General features: G+C 48.8%; 1 pseudogene; it reads right to left on the reverse strand.

Moving 5' to 3' along the window:
• Positions 1 to 3,244: 3,244 nt before the first annotated feature.
• On the reverse strand, positions 3,245 to 15,149 carry LOC115837037 (annotated as a pseudogene).
• Positions 15,150 to 15,365: the final 216 nt, after the last annotated feature.

Here is a 15,365-nt window from a genome sequence, read left to right on the forward strand (position 1 = left end):
CGGGGTTTCTCTATTTTGGTCAGTCTGGTCTCGAACCGCCTACCTCAGGTGATTCACCCGCATCAGCCTTCCAAAGTGCTGGGATTACAAGTGTGAGCCACCGCGCACAGCCAGGACTACTGCTTTTATAAAGAGAGACATTAAAGAGCTGATTGTTATTGCTTTTTGTTTGTTTGTTTTTTGAGACCAAGCCACGCTCTATCACTCAGGCTGGAGTGTAGTGGCATGATTCTCCTGTCTAAAGAGATTCTCCTGCCTCAGCCTCCCGAGTAGATGGGACGACAGATGCATGCCACCATCCTTGGCTATTTTTTGGGGGTGTGGGGGAGATGGAGTCTCACTCTGTCACACAGGCTGGAGTGTCATGGTGCGATCGTGGCTCACTGCAACCTCTGCCTCCCAGCCAGGTCCAAATAATTCCCCTGCCTCAGCCTCTGGAGTAGCTGAAATTAGAGGCATGTGCCACCATGCTCAGCTAATTTTTGTATTTTTGGTAGATACAGGGTTTCATCATGTAAGCCAGGCTGGTCTCAAACTCCTGACCTTAAGTTATTTGCTCCCAAAGTTCTAGGATTACAGGCATGAGCCACCATGCCCGGCTTTGATGTTCCTTTCTTTTTCTTTGTTGTTTTTTTTTTTAGACGGACTCTAGCTCTCTTGCCCAGGCTGGTGTGCAGTGGCGCAATCTCGGCTCACTGCAACCTCTACCTCCCGGGTTCAAACAAACTTCTGCCTCCTGAGTAGGTGGGATTACAGGCGTCTGCCATCATGACCGGCTAATTTTTGTATTTTTATTTAGCAGAGATGGGGTTTCACTCTGTTGGCCAGGCTGGTCTCGAACTCCTGGCCTCGTGATCCACCCACCTCAGCCTCCCAAAATGCTAGGATTACAGGCTTGAGCCACCACGCCCTGATGTCCCTTTTAAAAACTACCATGGGCTAGGCGTGGTGGCTTACGCCTATAATCCCAGCACTTTGGGAGGCCAAGGCAGGTGGATCACCTCAGGTCGGGAGTTAGAGACCAGCCTGGACCAACATGAAGAAACCCTGTCTCTACTAAAAACACAAAATTAGCCTAGCGTGGTTGTGCATACCTGTAATCCCAGCTATTCGGGAGGCTGAGGCAGTAGAATCGCTTGATGCCAGGAAGCCAAGGTTGTGGTGAGCTGAGATCATGCCATTGCACTCCAGCCTTGGCAACAAGAGCAAAACACCCTCTCAAAAAAAGAAAAAAAAGTGGCCGGGCCGGTGGCTCATGCCTGTAATCGCAGCACTTTGGGAGGCTGAGGCGGGTGGATCACGAGGTCAGGAGATCGAGACCATCCTGGCTAACACGGTGAAACCCTGTCTCTACTAAAAATACAAAAAAATTAGCCAGTAGTGGTGATAGGAGCCTGTACTCCCAGCTACTCCGGAGGCTGAGGCAGGAGAATGGCGTGAACCCGGGAGGCGGAGCTTGCAGTGAGCTGAGATCGCACCACTGCACTCCAGCCTGCGAGACAGAGCAAGACTCCATCTCAAAAAAAAGAAAAAAAACAAACAGAATAACTCCAAGTATTGAGGGCTATGTAGGCCAGACGCAGTGGCTCCTCCCTGTAATCCCACCCGTAATCCCAGTAATTTGGCAGGCCAAGGCAGGAGGATCCTTTGAGCCCAGGATTTTGAGACCAGCCTAGGAAACATAGTGAAACCTCGTTTCTACAAAAAAAAAAAAAAAAAAAATACAAAAACTAGCCGAGCTTGGTGGCTTATGCCTCTGGTCCCAGCTACTCAGAAGACTGAGGTAGGAGGATGGCTTGAGCTTAAGAGGTCGAGGCTGCAGTTACAGGAGATCATGCCACTGCACACCAGCCTAGGTGATAGAGCCAGATCCTGTCTCGAAATATTAATTAACTAAATGTATTATGTAATAACAGACAGTGACCATTTTCCCACTTCACTGACCCACATCCTACCCCATCCTAGGAAAAGGGGAGACAGTGATTCACAACTAAATAAGTCACTTCCCTCTGGCAAATAGGGATTCCAAGTGGAACATAACCTCTGATGCCAAGATTTATAGAATGTACATGTCTTATAGACACCAATTTTAAAATTCTCAATCTCATCTGTATAATTTAAACAAGTTTTTAGTTATTATATATACAGAACTCAACATGTCACAACTAATCATAACCAGTGAACTCACCCACTCATCTGAACCCAAAGTCTCTCGCCACTTTTTTTTGTTTGGAGACAAGGTCTTGCTCTGATGACCAGGCTGCAGTGTAGTCGCATGATCTCAGCTCACTGCAGCCTGGACCTCCTGGGCTCAAGTGATCCTCCCATAAAAGCCTCCAGAGCAGCTGGGAGTACAGGTGCACACCATTATGCCCGGTTATTTACTTACTTTTTTTTGGCAGAGATGGGAGTCTCACTACGTTGCCCAAGCTGGTCTCGAACTCCTGGACTCAAGCAATCCCCTTGCCTCAGTCTCCTAAAGTGTGGAGATTACAGGCGTGAGCCACTGTGTCCAGACCCTCTTTCTTCATTACTGCCCTTCCCTCCCTAATTCTGTACATCTCTCTCATTCTCCCCTTCTCTCTCTAGCTCTTGTTTTCTTTTCTTTTTCCCTGGGATTCTGCTCTTCATTTTCTACCCCTCTCCTCTTCTGCTGTTTATCCCCTTCTTCCCTCTATTCCTTCTCTTCCACCTCTTCTGCTCCATCCTCACAACTTATTTAACCTCTTATTGCTCTTTCTCCCCAATCTTTCAATCGTCCTCAATCTCCATCTATTTCTGCCTCTTCACCCATCTCTGCGCCTCCTCTGCTCTCCCTGTTAAATTCCCTCTTCCCCGATATACTCCCCTATCCCCACTCTGTGGCACCCCAGATCCCCAGGTGTCCTCCCTGCTGTGGTTCTCCCTCTGTTCTCCTTGCCACCAGCACCACTCTGCTCTGTCTGCCCTGGCTCCAAATCCCTCCCTCTCTCCCTCACTCTGATGAGCCTCCCTCTTTGCTGCCACTCCCCCTACGTTGCCGTCCTTCATCTCTCTGTACATCTAGCTTTTCTCTACATTTCTCCAGTTGCTTTTCATCTCCTGCTTTCTTAGGTGTTTTTTTTTTTTCACTTCTGCCATCTCTTGGCATATCCCTCACCAATCCTCTATTTTTCCATCTGTTATGGGCCTTTCTTATTCTTCTTTTCTCTGCCTCAGGTTTTCTACTGCTCTGTCTGTCTCCTGATACCTTTGGCCCACACAATCACAACACGGTTTGGAGTAAGAAGTCTGCATCCCCGAGGAGCGCATTTTCCAGGGGCTGAAGCTCCGCAGGCAAGAAGACCCCGTGCCACAGGACAGACCCCTGGGACCTCCCCAGTGCGGGTTCAATGAAAGCGGTGACTGCGGAGGGGAGACCTGGGGAGCAGCAGGCCCTGGCACGAGGAGGGAGGTGCTGGGCGGGGGGGCGGCGGCGCCTTAGGACAAGGATGGGTTCTGCAGGATCCCAGGACCTGGCAGAGGACTCGGCCTCCCCGGGACCGGGGCTGCGGCGTGGCACTCCCGGGGCCGAGGAGGGGGAGGCTAGGAGGCGCCCTGGGCAAGAATCCACCTCCCGGGTGAAGACTTTAAAAAGCGCGGGGCGGGAGGAGTCAGAACAAGGTTTTGAGCAGGAAAATTACGCAATAAAAAGTGTATACATTGACCTATAGCAGAAAGACTGGGGACGAGACCAGCCTCAGGACGACTTTACATCCAAAAGGAAGCGACACCCGGCCTCTCACGGGGATGTCTCAATTTGCTCTGGGCGAATGAAGACCGGGGAGAATTTACAGGTCTGTGGGGACCCCATGTCCCAGGGACAGAAGCCCTGGGGACCTGGTTAGCGCAGACTTAATACAACACAGAGCAAAACTCACCGCGGCGATGTGACCTACACGCCACCCGATCCGCTTCCGGGTTTGCGTTAATCTGCGCGCGCAGGACAGAAGCCAGGCTTGGGCAGGAAGTGGGAGGTAGGCGGGGCCTAGGCGAGGTAGGGGCGGGGCGCGAGGCGGAGAGACCTTGCCTTTTAGAACCGGCAGAGGGCGGGGCCAGGGCGGGATGTGCGCGTCTCTCAGTCTGGCTCCCGGCGTTTCTGTTTTCAGGTTCTGGAGGCGAGAGCGCCAGAAAGTCTGAGGCATGATACAAAAGCCCTGCTGAGAGAAGAGACAGACCCTCTGACATTGTTTCGTATTGTTTTATATTCAGTAAAAACAACAGGAAGTAAAACCAAAGACAGGCAACCCGGCGCCAGGCCCGAAACCAGGCCTGGGCCCGCCTGGCCTAAACCCAGTAGTTAAAAATCAACTTATGATTTAGAAGCCGATGTTATGCATAGATTCCAGACATTGTATAGAAGAACATTGTGAAACTTCCTACCCTGTTCTCTTTCTCTCTGACCACCGGTGCATGCAGCCCCTGTCGCGTATCCCTTTCTTGCTCAAATCAGTCACGATCTGTTCATCTGAAATCTTTAGTGTTGTGAGCCCTTAAAAGGGACAGAAACTGTGCACTTGGGGAGTTCGGATTTTAAGGCAGTAGCTTGCCGATGCTCCCGGCTGAATAAAGCCCTTCCTTCTACAACTTGGTGTCTGAGAGGTTTTGTCTGCGGCTCATCCTGCTACACTGTAATTGTCTGGAATGGGGATACAAACTAGAATGTGAAATGCAAAGCCCTGCCTGGACGGTATGTACCATGTCATGCTGACGGCCCACAGAACAGAATAGATATCCTCTCCCTTTCTGTTGTCCATTCACTCAGGAAGGAGACTCCACCATGTGCTCAGCTTCAGAGACTTCCCTAAAGCCACTGCCTGGGATGCGGGACGGAGTGCTCAGGCCAAGAAGGAGTGAGGTCACCACCTGCTGCTTAAAGACAGCAGAGGTGCGGGGCGGGAGCCTGAGGTCCCAGCTACTCAGGAAGCAGCGTCTGGAGAATCGCTGAGCCTCGGGTTCCAAGCCAGCCTGAGCGACCAAAATAACACCCACTGCCGCAGGTCTCTCTTCCTTGTCTCTCTCTCTCTCTTTTGAAAAAACTTTTTCAAATAAAATTTTTGATTGTGTGACATAGGGATCCAACATTATTTTCCATGTGGATATCCAGATAGTTGTCCTAGCACATTTGTGGAAGAGATCTATTACTTTCTTTTATAATAATAATTATTATTATTATTTGAGACAGAGTATTTCTCTGTCGCCCAGGCTGGAGTGCAGTGGCGAGATCTCGACTCAATGCATCCTCTGCCTCCTGGGTTCAAGCGATTCTCCTGCCTCAGCCTCGGGAGCAGCTGGCATTATAGGCGTGTGCCAACATGCCAGGCTAATTTTTGTATTTTTGGTAGAGACGGGGTTGACCATGTTGACCAGGCCGGTATCGAACTCCTCACTTCAAGTTATTTGCCTGCCTCAGCCTCCCAAAGTGCTGGGGTTACAGCGTGAGCCAACATGCCTGGCTAATTTTTTGTATTTTTAGTAGAGATGGGGTTTCACCGAGTTAGCCAGGATGGTCTCGATCTCCTGACCTTGCGATCTGCCCGCCTCGGCCTCCCAAAGTGCTAGGATTACAGGCGTGAGCCACCGTGCCCGGCCAGAGATATTCTTTTTTTTTTTTTTTGAGACGGAGTCTCGCTCTGTCGCCCAGGCTGGAGTGCAGTGGCACAATCTCGGCTCACTGCAAGCTCCGCCTCCCGGGTTCACGCTATTCTCCTGCCTCAGCCTCTCCAGTAGCTGGGACTACAGGCGCCCGCCACCACGCCCGGCTAATTTTTTGTATTTTTAGTAGAGACGGGGTTTCACCGTGGCCTCGATCTCCTGACCTCGTGATCCGCCCGCCTCGGCCTCCCAAACTGCTGGGATTACAAGCTTGAGCCACCGCGGAGACGGAGTCTCGCTCTTTCACCCAGGCTGGAGTGCAGTGGCACAATCTCGGCTCACTGCAAGCTCCGCCTCCTGGGTTCACGCCATTCTCCTGCCTCAGCCTCCCGAGTAACTGGGACCACAGGCACCCGCCACCGCGCCCGGCTAATTTTTTGTATTTTTTTTTGTATTTTTTTTTTTTTATTATACTTTAGGTTTTAGGGTACATGTGCACAATGTGCAGGTTTGTTACATATGTATCCATGTGCCATTTTGATTTCCTGCACCCATTAACTCGTCATTTAGCATTAGGTATATCTCCTAATGCTGTCCCTCCCGCCTCCCAATTTTTTGTATTTTTAGTAGAGACGGGGTTTCACCTTGTTAGCCAAGATGGTCTCAATGTCCTGACCTCGTGATCCGCCTGTCTCGGCCTCCCAAAGTGCTGGGCTGGGATTACAGGCGTGAGCCACCGCACCCAGCCGAGAAATAGTCTTTTTTTTTTTTTTTTGAGACGGAGTCTCACTCTGTTGCCCAGGCTGGAGTGCAGTGGCGAGATCTCGGCTCACTGCAAGCTCCGCCTCCCGGGTTCACACCATTCTCCTGCCTCAGCCTCCTGAGTAGCTGGGACCACAGGCTCCTGCTACCACGCCTGGCTAACTTTTTGGGTTTTTTTTTTTTTTGTATTTTTTTTTAGTAGAGACGGGGTTTCCTCATGTGGGCCAGATGGTCTCGATCTCTAGACCTCGTGATCCACCCGCCTCGGCCTCCCAAACTGCTGGGATTATAGGCGTGAGCCACCGTGCCCGGTCGCAGAAATATTCTTTGCTTCGCTTTTTAAATGTTAACAAAATATAATTGAAAACTAAAAAATCTTCTCCCAAATGAGAAATCATCTCCACGACGATAACAGAGAAAGAAATAAAAACCACTTTATTAATAAATAAGCCTTAGACCAGAATGTGATGGGAAATAGAGGCAAACAGCTAGGAGGTTGAAAAGAGAGAAACTTCAGTGTTCTATACAACCCATTAAGTACATGTTTTCTTTTTTTGGGGAGGTGGGGATGGAGTCTTGCTCTGTCACCCAGGCTGGAGTGCAGTGGCATGATATTGGCTCACTGCAAGCTCTGCCTCCCGGGTTCACGCCATTCTCCTGCCTCAGCCTCTCCGAGCAGCTGGGACTGCAGGCGCCCGCCACCACGCCCGGCTAATTTTTTTGTATTTTTAGTCGAGACGGGGTTTCACCGTGATCTTGATCTCCTGACCTCGTGATCCACCCGCCTCGGCCTCCCAAAGTGCTGGGATTACAAGCGTGAGCCACCGCGCCCGGCCTACATGTTTTCAAGATAAACACTAATCAGTCCTCAGGGAAGAGGACTTGACACACTCTTTGTCACCCATAGTTCATCCCGGCTCTACTTGGTAATGGAGGTGACCATCTGTGTCAGCTAACTAGCGTCATCCTGAGGGAGGGGGAGAAACCCTAACCCATGTCTTTTTGACAAGTGTGAGTTTCACAACATGGCGACAGGTGACGTCTCTGGTAAGGCTCCTACCATACGACAGAAACTGATGTCAGCAGTAAATAATAAAATGTAAAATGTATGATTAAGTACAGAGTTAATGTGAACACAAAGCTTGAAGAAAGCCACCTGGAAACATCAACTCCAAATAAATGGGATCAGCGTTCCAAAGTAGAGACGTTAAGGTTTCACACACGGGGAAAGACAGAGAAGCTTTAGCAGAATCACCACATTTTCCATTCAAGACCAGTGCATAGGGTGCAGCAACTTGATTGGTGACGATTTGATACACTTCAAGGAAAGGTACTTTATCACTACATAAGAAGGGACAATGCTCTGAGGAGGTCTTATCACTGGGGCTCTGTAGTCTTCCTAATTTTTTTATTGCTATTGTTATTTATTTATTTATTTTGTGATGGAGTCTCGCTCTGTCGCCAGGCGGGAGTGCAGTGGTGCAATCTAGGCTCACTGAAACCTCCGACTCCCTGGTTCAAGTAATTGTGGCTCAGCCTCCCGAATAGATGGTACTACAGGCAAGCACCAACATGCCCAGCTAATTTTTTTTTTAATTTTTTTTAGACAGAGTCTTGCTCTATCACCCAGGCTGGAGTGCAATGGCACTATCTTGGCTCATTGCAACCTCTGCCTCCCGGGTTCAAGTGATTCTCCTGCCTCAGCTTCCCAACTAGGTGGGACTACAGATGCACACCGCCATGCCTGGCTGATTTTTTGTATTTTTAGTAGAGATGGGGTTTCACCGTGTTAGCCAGGATGGTCTCGATCTCCTGACCTTGTGATTCGCCCGCCTCGGCCTCCCAAAGTGCTGGGATTACAGGCATGAGCCACCGCGCCCGGCAATGCCCAGCTAATTTTTGTATTTTTTTTAGGGACGGGGTTTCACCATGTTGGCCAGTATAATCTCTATCTCTTGACCTCGTGATCTGCCAGAATGAGTCTCCCAAAGTGCTGGGATGACAGGCGTGAGCCACCGTTCACGGCCAGTTTTCCAAATTATTTGCAGAAAAACTCTTAGAAGTTGCACCTGCATTCCACTGAACTCAGTTTGCATGACCACATTCCTCTCAAGGTTCAGAATTATTTAAAGGTCCATAGCTTTAAATTGGAATCACTTGGTATTTGAATTATTTAATTTCCTACTGAGACACAAGTGCTATCTCTGTTGTTGTTTGCCTTTCAAAGAGAGCTCCCAAGTTCTTCGGAAATACATCCCTGGGTCAGTAAGCTAAAAAACGGTTTAGTTTCTTTAAAAATTCCATTTCTGGCCGAGTGGCTCACACCTGTAATCCCAGCACTTTCGGAGGCAGAGGCAGGCAGATCGCCTGAGGTTGTAGTTTGAGGCCAGCCTGACCAACATGGAAAAAACCCTTCTCTACTAAAAATATGAAATTAACTGGGTGTGGTGGCACATGCCTGCAATCCCAGCTACTCGAGAGTCTGAGGCAGGAGAATCGCTTGAACCCGGGAGACAGAGGATGCAGCGAGCGGAGATCACGCCATTCCACTCCAGCGTGGGCTACAAGAGCGAAACTCCATCTCAAAAAAAATACTGCTTCAGAAGACAGAGAAAATTCATTTATGCATTTTATAAATAAATGTCCCAGGAAAAGAGGCTACAGGAAAAATAATCTCTTCCTTTATTTTCGAAGGAGGAATTATGCCTCTCACTTATTTGCTTGTTTGTTTGAGACAGGGCCCAGCTCTGTCATCCAGGTTAGAGTGTGCTAATGAGAACAGGGATCATTGCAGCGTCCAACTCCCTGGCTCAAGTGATGTTTCAATCTCAGTGCCCGAAGCCCATGAGAACACAGGTGTGCACCACCACACCTGGCTGATTTTTTTTATTTTTAGCAGAGACGAGGTCTCACTATGTTGCTCAGGCTGATCACACACTCCTGGGCTCAAGCAATTCTCTGGCGTTGGCCTCTCAAAGTGCTGGGATGACAGGTGTGACCCACCGCTCGGAGTTCTGGCTTTATTTCCATGAAATATGAAATTTTCCTCCACCTCCTGTGTATAATCGGCAGTTTTATATGTCACTTTTCTATTATCATTATCCACTCAAACAACCCAGTACCTTGCTTGGCTTACTAAACCAGTCTAATTGTCAGTCCCCGTTGTAAGCAGCACCCCACTCCACCCCTTTACCGAGGTATCTGCCCCTGTACCCCATCCTGCCCCAGCCTGAGGGGAGCTCGCCCCGCCTGCAGGACGCGCGACTCTACCTGCTGAAAAAAGGCACTTTGCCTTAAAACCATTTTCAACTTCGGAGAAAAAACGATTCAGCCTTCAGTACAAAATTGCCCACTACAAAATGTTGTTCTACCTTCGATTGTTTGAAATGCTAACTTAAAACGGGCAAGAAGCCTCCCTGTGATATTAGGGGTAATATGACGGCACATCAGAAACTATCCACCAATCAGAACCCGGGGATCGAATGCTGGAGCTCAAGAGGATGACAGCAGGCCACATCATGGACCTGGCTGAGGAGAGAGCTCCGATGCATCGCTGCCAGGCCGCGCCCTTAAGAACAACACCCCATTTCAGGCCCCGCCCCCAGGACCACGATAAACCTCTGGCCCCGCCCACCGTCCCGCTGTCAAGCCTGGCCTCCAGGCAACCTCCTCCCTCTGGACTCACCCCAGGCCCCGCCCCCACCTTCTAACCAGGCCCCGCCCCCAAAGTGTGGCTTCAAATGCATTACCAAATCAGATACAAAATATATTCCCTTATTGGTCTCCTTTTCAGAATTTACCGGATATCTGTGCACATTAACATATATATTTCACATGTTGTTTCTCTGATCTGGTCCACAAAGAGCTGACATCCAGATGTGGCCCCGGAAACATCCAGGCTGCCCAGCAGCACTGACACCATGGTGCCCACACCCCGTGTCCATCCATGTCTGGGTGTGAGCCCTTCCCTGGACCATGCCCAGTGAAGCCTCTTAAGAAGTTCTTGTCACTGGGTCACAGGAGATGGAATCTCGGAGCAGATGAGAGGAACTGAGAAAAGGCACGGGTGAGTGCGAGTGAGCCTGTCAAGCAGGACGCTTCAGACTCAGAAAAGACTGGCTACTACAATACCTGGCATTTCAGAAAGGAAAGAGACTGATTAATCCACAGAAGAATATTACTTCACCTGAGGAAGAGCCATGCCTGGCTCCTTTCCTTTCCTCTTCTGAGCTGCTTCCTCACGTAACATGAGTCTTCAGAACCAATCCTGCATGTGAAAAATAAAAGGGGCCTGACCCTCCACACCTGTGGATATTTCTCGTCAGGCGGAGACGACAGACTGAGAAAACAAATAAGACACAAAGACAAGGTATAGAGAAAGAACAGTGGGCCCAACAGACAGGCACACTCAGCATGCGAGGACCCGCACTGGCGCTGGTCGCTGAGTTCCCTCAGTATTTAGTGATGACTGTTTTTACTATCTTGGCAAGGGGAGTGCGGAAGGGCAACTTTCACTCCTCTTTCACTCCTCCTCCTCAGCATAGACCCTTTACGGGTGTCGGGCTGGGGGATGGTCAGGTCTTTCCTTTCCCACGAGGCCATATCTCAGGCTGTCTCCGTGGGGAGAAACCTTGGACAATACCCAGGCTTTCTCGGGCAGAGGTCCCTGTGGCTTTCCGCAGTGCATTGTGTCCCTGGTTAATCGAGAATGGAGAATGGCAATGACTTTTCCCAAGCATACTCCCTGCAAACATATTGTTAACAAGGCACATCCTGCACAGCCCTAAATCCATTAAACCTTGATTCAACACAGCATATGTTTCTGTGAGCACAGGGTTGGGGCCAAAGTTACAGATTAATAGTATCTCAAAGCAGAACAGTTTTTCTTAGTACAGATAAAAATGGAGTTTCTTATGTCTTCCTTTTCTACATAGACACAGAAACAATCTGATCTCTCTTTCTTTTCCCCATAAAAAAAATATGAGACTTCATGTTAGAAATGATGCATTCCCTTCCTGGGGCAAAAAGCCACAGACAGGAGAGATCTGACCCTGTAGAAAGATGGTCCTCTGCTTCCCACTGCACCAGAGATCATGCAGAGATAACAAAGTCCCACAGGAAGACCTACAAGTGTATATTTGACCCAGGTCTTCAGATCTCACTGCACTCCTAGAACACCCCCACACACGAGGCAGCAGTGGGGAGCTGGGCTGGATTGATCTCTCCTTCAGGGCACAGACTCATCCCTCATCAATCCCCATCTGGAGGACAGCCCCTCACCTCTCTGTGGATCACAGGCTGAGCTCAGCCCTCAGAAATGGAGGACACAGAGCTTTGATGCTCAATGCTGCACACAGATGACAAGCACCTGTGCCACTGCAGGTGTTACTGAGGGTGGGTTCCATCCCATCAGGATAAGAATCCCTGCTAAAGCAGCACAAAAGCTCTATTTGAAAACTGCCTCTAGACTCTAATGTGAAGCCAGGGTTGAGCTCCACTCAGAGGGGGCGAGCCCAGCACAGCCCCACGTTCTGGCTCTGCCCTCCCCTTGGGGCCTTGTTCTCACCAGGATCCAGACAGTGGATGACAAAGGCACAAAAGTAATCACACAGAACAGGCAAGACAGACCAGAGGTGGTGTGAGGGTTGGGCTGTGTGAAAGGAAAATAAATTTGGGGCCCCCAAATCACTAAGCAAAAGGGAAAAGTCAAGCTAGGAACTGCTTAGAAAACCAGACTCCCCTTCTATTCAAAGTCGCTGCTCTGCTCCCTAACATAGATTCTTATCTAAGTGCCTTGTTTGGCAACGCTAATCAGAAACTCAAAAGAAGGACCCAGGATAGTGGCTCAGGACTGCAATCCCAGCACTTTGGGATGCCAAGGCAGGCAGACCACTTGGGGTCAAGGGTTCAAGACTAGCCCGGCCAACATGGCAAAACCACATCTCTAGTAAAAATACAAAAGTTATTTGAGGGTGGTGGCGTGCACCTGTAGCCCCAGCTACTTGGGAAGCTGAGGCAGGAGAATCACTTGAACTCAGGAGGCAGAGGTTGGAGTGAGCCAAGATACTGCCATTGCACTCCAGCCTGGGCCACAGAGCGAGACTTCATCTCAAAAGAAAAAAAGAACTTCAAAAGATCACAACCGTTTGTGCCTCACTTATCTGTGACCTGGAAGCCCCCTCCCTGCTTCAAGTCTCCCTGGCTTTGCTTAAAGTTGTCCCGCCTTCCCAGACCAAACTAATGTACTTATTACTATATTGATTGATGTTTCCCTAAAATGTATAAAATTAAGCTGTGCCCCGTCCACCTTGGGCACATATCATCAGCAATTCCTGAGGCTGTGCCACGGGTGCGTCCTCAACCTTGGCAAAATAAACTTTCTAAATTAACTTAGATCTGTGTGAGAAGTCCTGGGCTCACAGCTGCAGTATCAAATGCGGATCTGTGTGAGATCACAAAGGTTTCCACAGAGAAGGTGATACCAGAACAAACAGGGAAGAAACGATGCTTGTCACTTGCAGCTGAGGGGACAGAGAGTCCTAGGCAGAGGGATAGCTCAAGCGAAGGCCCTGAGACAGGAGCAATCTCAGCCCCAGGAAGAGGAAAGCAGCCCGTGTGGGTGGAGCAGTGGAAGAAAGGAGGGCACAGGTAGGAGATGAGGTCAGAGAGGTCCTAGGGGCACAGATCCGTAGGGACAAGGTCTTTGAACATTTTCCTCCCACAACCCAAAAGAACATTGAAAGCCAACTCTGATCCCAGGTACTCGAGAGGCTGAGGCAGGAGAATCGCTTGAACCTGGGAGGTGGAGGTTGCAGTGAGCCGAGATCGCACCACTGCACTCCAGCCTGGGCCACAGAGAGAGACTCAGTCTCAAAAACAAACAAACAAACAAACAAACTGAGCACTACCCTCTGGAGAAGAAAAGACACACACTGTATTCTGCCAGTCATTTCAGGGGTCAGTGTCACTGTGACTGAGCTTTTCCGGTCTTATTCCTCACCTCTGTGTTAAGGGGGGCTCACTGAGGCTCACAGCAGGAGATATTTCACCAAGTTATCCTGAGAAGCTCTGAGGTGAGGAGGAAGGAGGTGTGGCTGATTCCCATGAGATGGCCTGGAAGGCCCAATAGGCTGCCTCGGTTTTCCTCCTCTAGAAAATTCCAAGACCAGACGGGAGTCGTGGCTCAGCTGGGTAATCCCAGCACTTTGGGAAGTTGAGGCAGACAGGGCATTTGAGCCCAGAAATTTGAGACCAACATGGGCAACATGGGAGTCTTGTTTAATACCTATATTAATAACTATATTTCCTACAACTAGCACATAAGTGGGCTTTACACAACTTTACAAAGGAACTGTTAGACTGGAATTTAGGTCGATAGTATAAAATGGCTTACGGTCTCTTGTTTCTATAGCTTGATTTCCAGACCAAATTTTAATGCGGTATGAGGCCACAGTAAGCCTCTATAATTTTGGATGTCGAGGACCAGAAACAGGGCTTATTTTGGTCTTGGAGTAGAGATTTTTTTTTCTCCCCATTCCCAAGGGTAGAAAGAATGTAATTTTCTGTGCTTATGTTTGTCTAAACCTTTTGTTAAGTCACTATTAACAGCTGGACTCACTTGTGCACTGGGACATGATTGAGTTTGTCTTGTGCAATTGTGATAGAATTGACCTCCAGGTGCTCAATCTGTAATAGTTCCAAATTTATCGTTTTGTAATATCACCACACTATTGGCTGCACATTTTTCCCAAACTAAAACTTTTGTGTCTTTTGATCCTTTGGGAACTTTTTTGGGTTAAGTCTTTCCTTTAGGCCTAAATTTTAATGATCTTTGATAAGAAAAGTCTTGTAAATAATTTACCTGTGGCCTGAGTGACATTCTACTTACCATGTGATAAGTAAAACTACTGGTGGTACTGACAGTATGTACTTCTACCAACCAGTTTTGGATTGCAGGCATTAAACATCCTGGTGCTCTCCTAGGCAAATAGGATGATAATGATTCCCACTGGAAGTATTTATTATCATTCATTTTATTCAGGCTTGGCAGGGCAACAATCATCTGTGGGGCCAGGTACCCATACACTATTATTAACATATACTTCAATAGAATTATCCATCTATGTGAGTGCCCAAATTAAGAGTGGGAAAGGCACATAGGCCCAGTAGGTATAATTAGCTGCAGCTGCTCCTGCAGGCGTGGGGAGACTTACCACCGTTGATACGATCATCAAAGCTGCAAGCAGCGTGTTCTCTGGAGTTTGTGTCACCTTTGTGTTCTCTAGGCTTTTTTTTTTTTTTTTTTTTGAGACGGAGTCTCGCTCTATCGCCCAGGCTGGAGTGCGGTGGCACAATCTCAGCTCACTGCAAGCTCCGCCTCCTGGGTTCACGCCATTCTCCTGCCTCAGCCTCTCCGAGTAGCTGGGACTACAGGTGCCCGCCACCACACCCGGCTAATTTTTTGTATTTTTAGTAGAGACGGGGTTTCACCATGGTCTCGATCTCCTGACCTCGTGATCCGCCTGCCTCGGCCTCCCAAAGTGCTGGGATTACAAGCGTGAGCCACCGCGCCTGGCCCTCTCTAGGCTTTTTTAAGCCAACTGTGTCAGCTTTTAAATTGTGCCCAAGTTGGCGGCTCTGCCTTCTTGGTGGATGACAACTTTATCTGTTTTTTTGACATCACCATTTTGTTTATCTTGTGAGTCAATGGTGCTGGATTGCGGTGTTTCCGTCTCTATGGAGGCGATTTTTTTTTTTTTCATCTCTACCGGGTTTATTGTAGAAATTTAAATGTTTAGTGGGTATCTAAACAGGAAGCTGATTGTCTCCTGGTGAAACCCAAGCAAAACCTCTCCCCCACATTACCACCTTCCCTATTTCTCATGTCTTATTTTTGTTGTCTTTCCACCAAATCAGTCTTCCTTCATGTGGGCTGTTCTTTTTACCAGTAAGATGTTGTTCTGCAGAGGTAGTAGTCTGATTTCTATAAA

This window comes from Nomascus leucogenys, chromosome 10 (assembly GCF_006542625.1).
Source record: "Nomascus leucogenys isolate Asia chromosome 10, Asia_NLE_v1, whole genome shotgun sequence".
NCBI lineage: Eukaryota > Metazoa > Chordata > Mammalia > Primates > Hylobatidae > Nomascus > Nomascus leucogenys.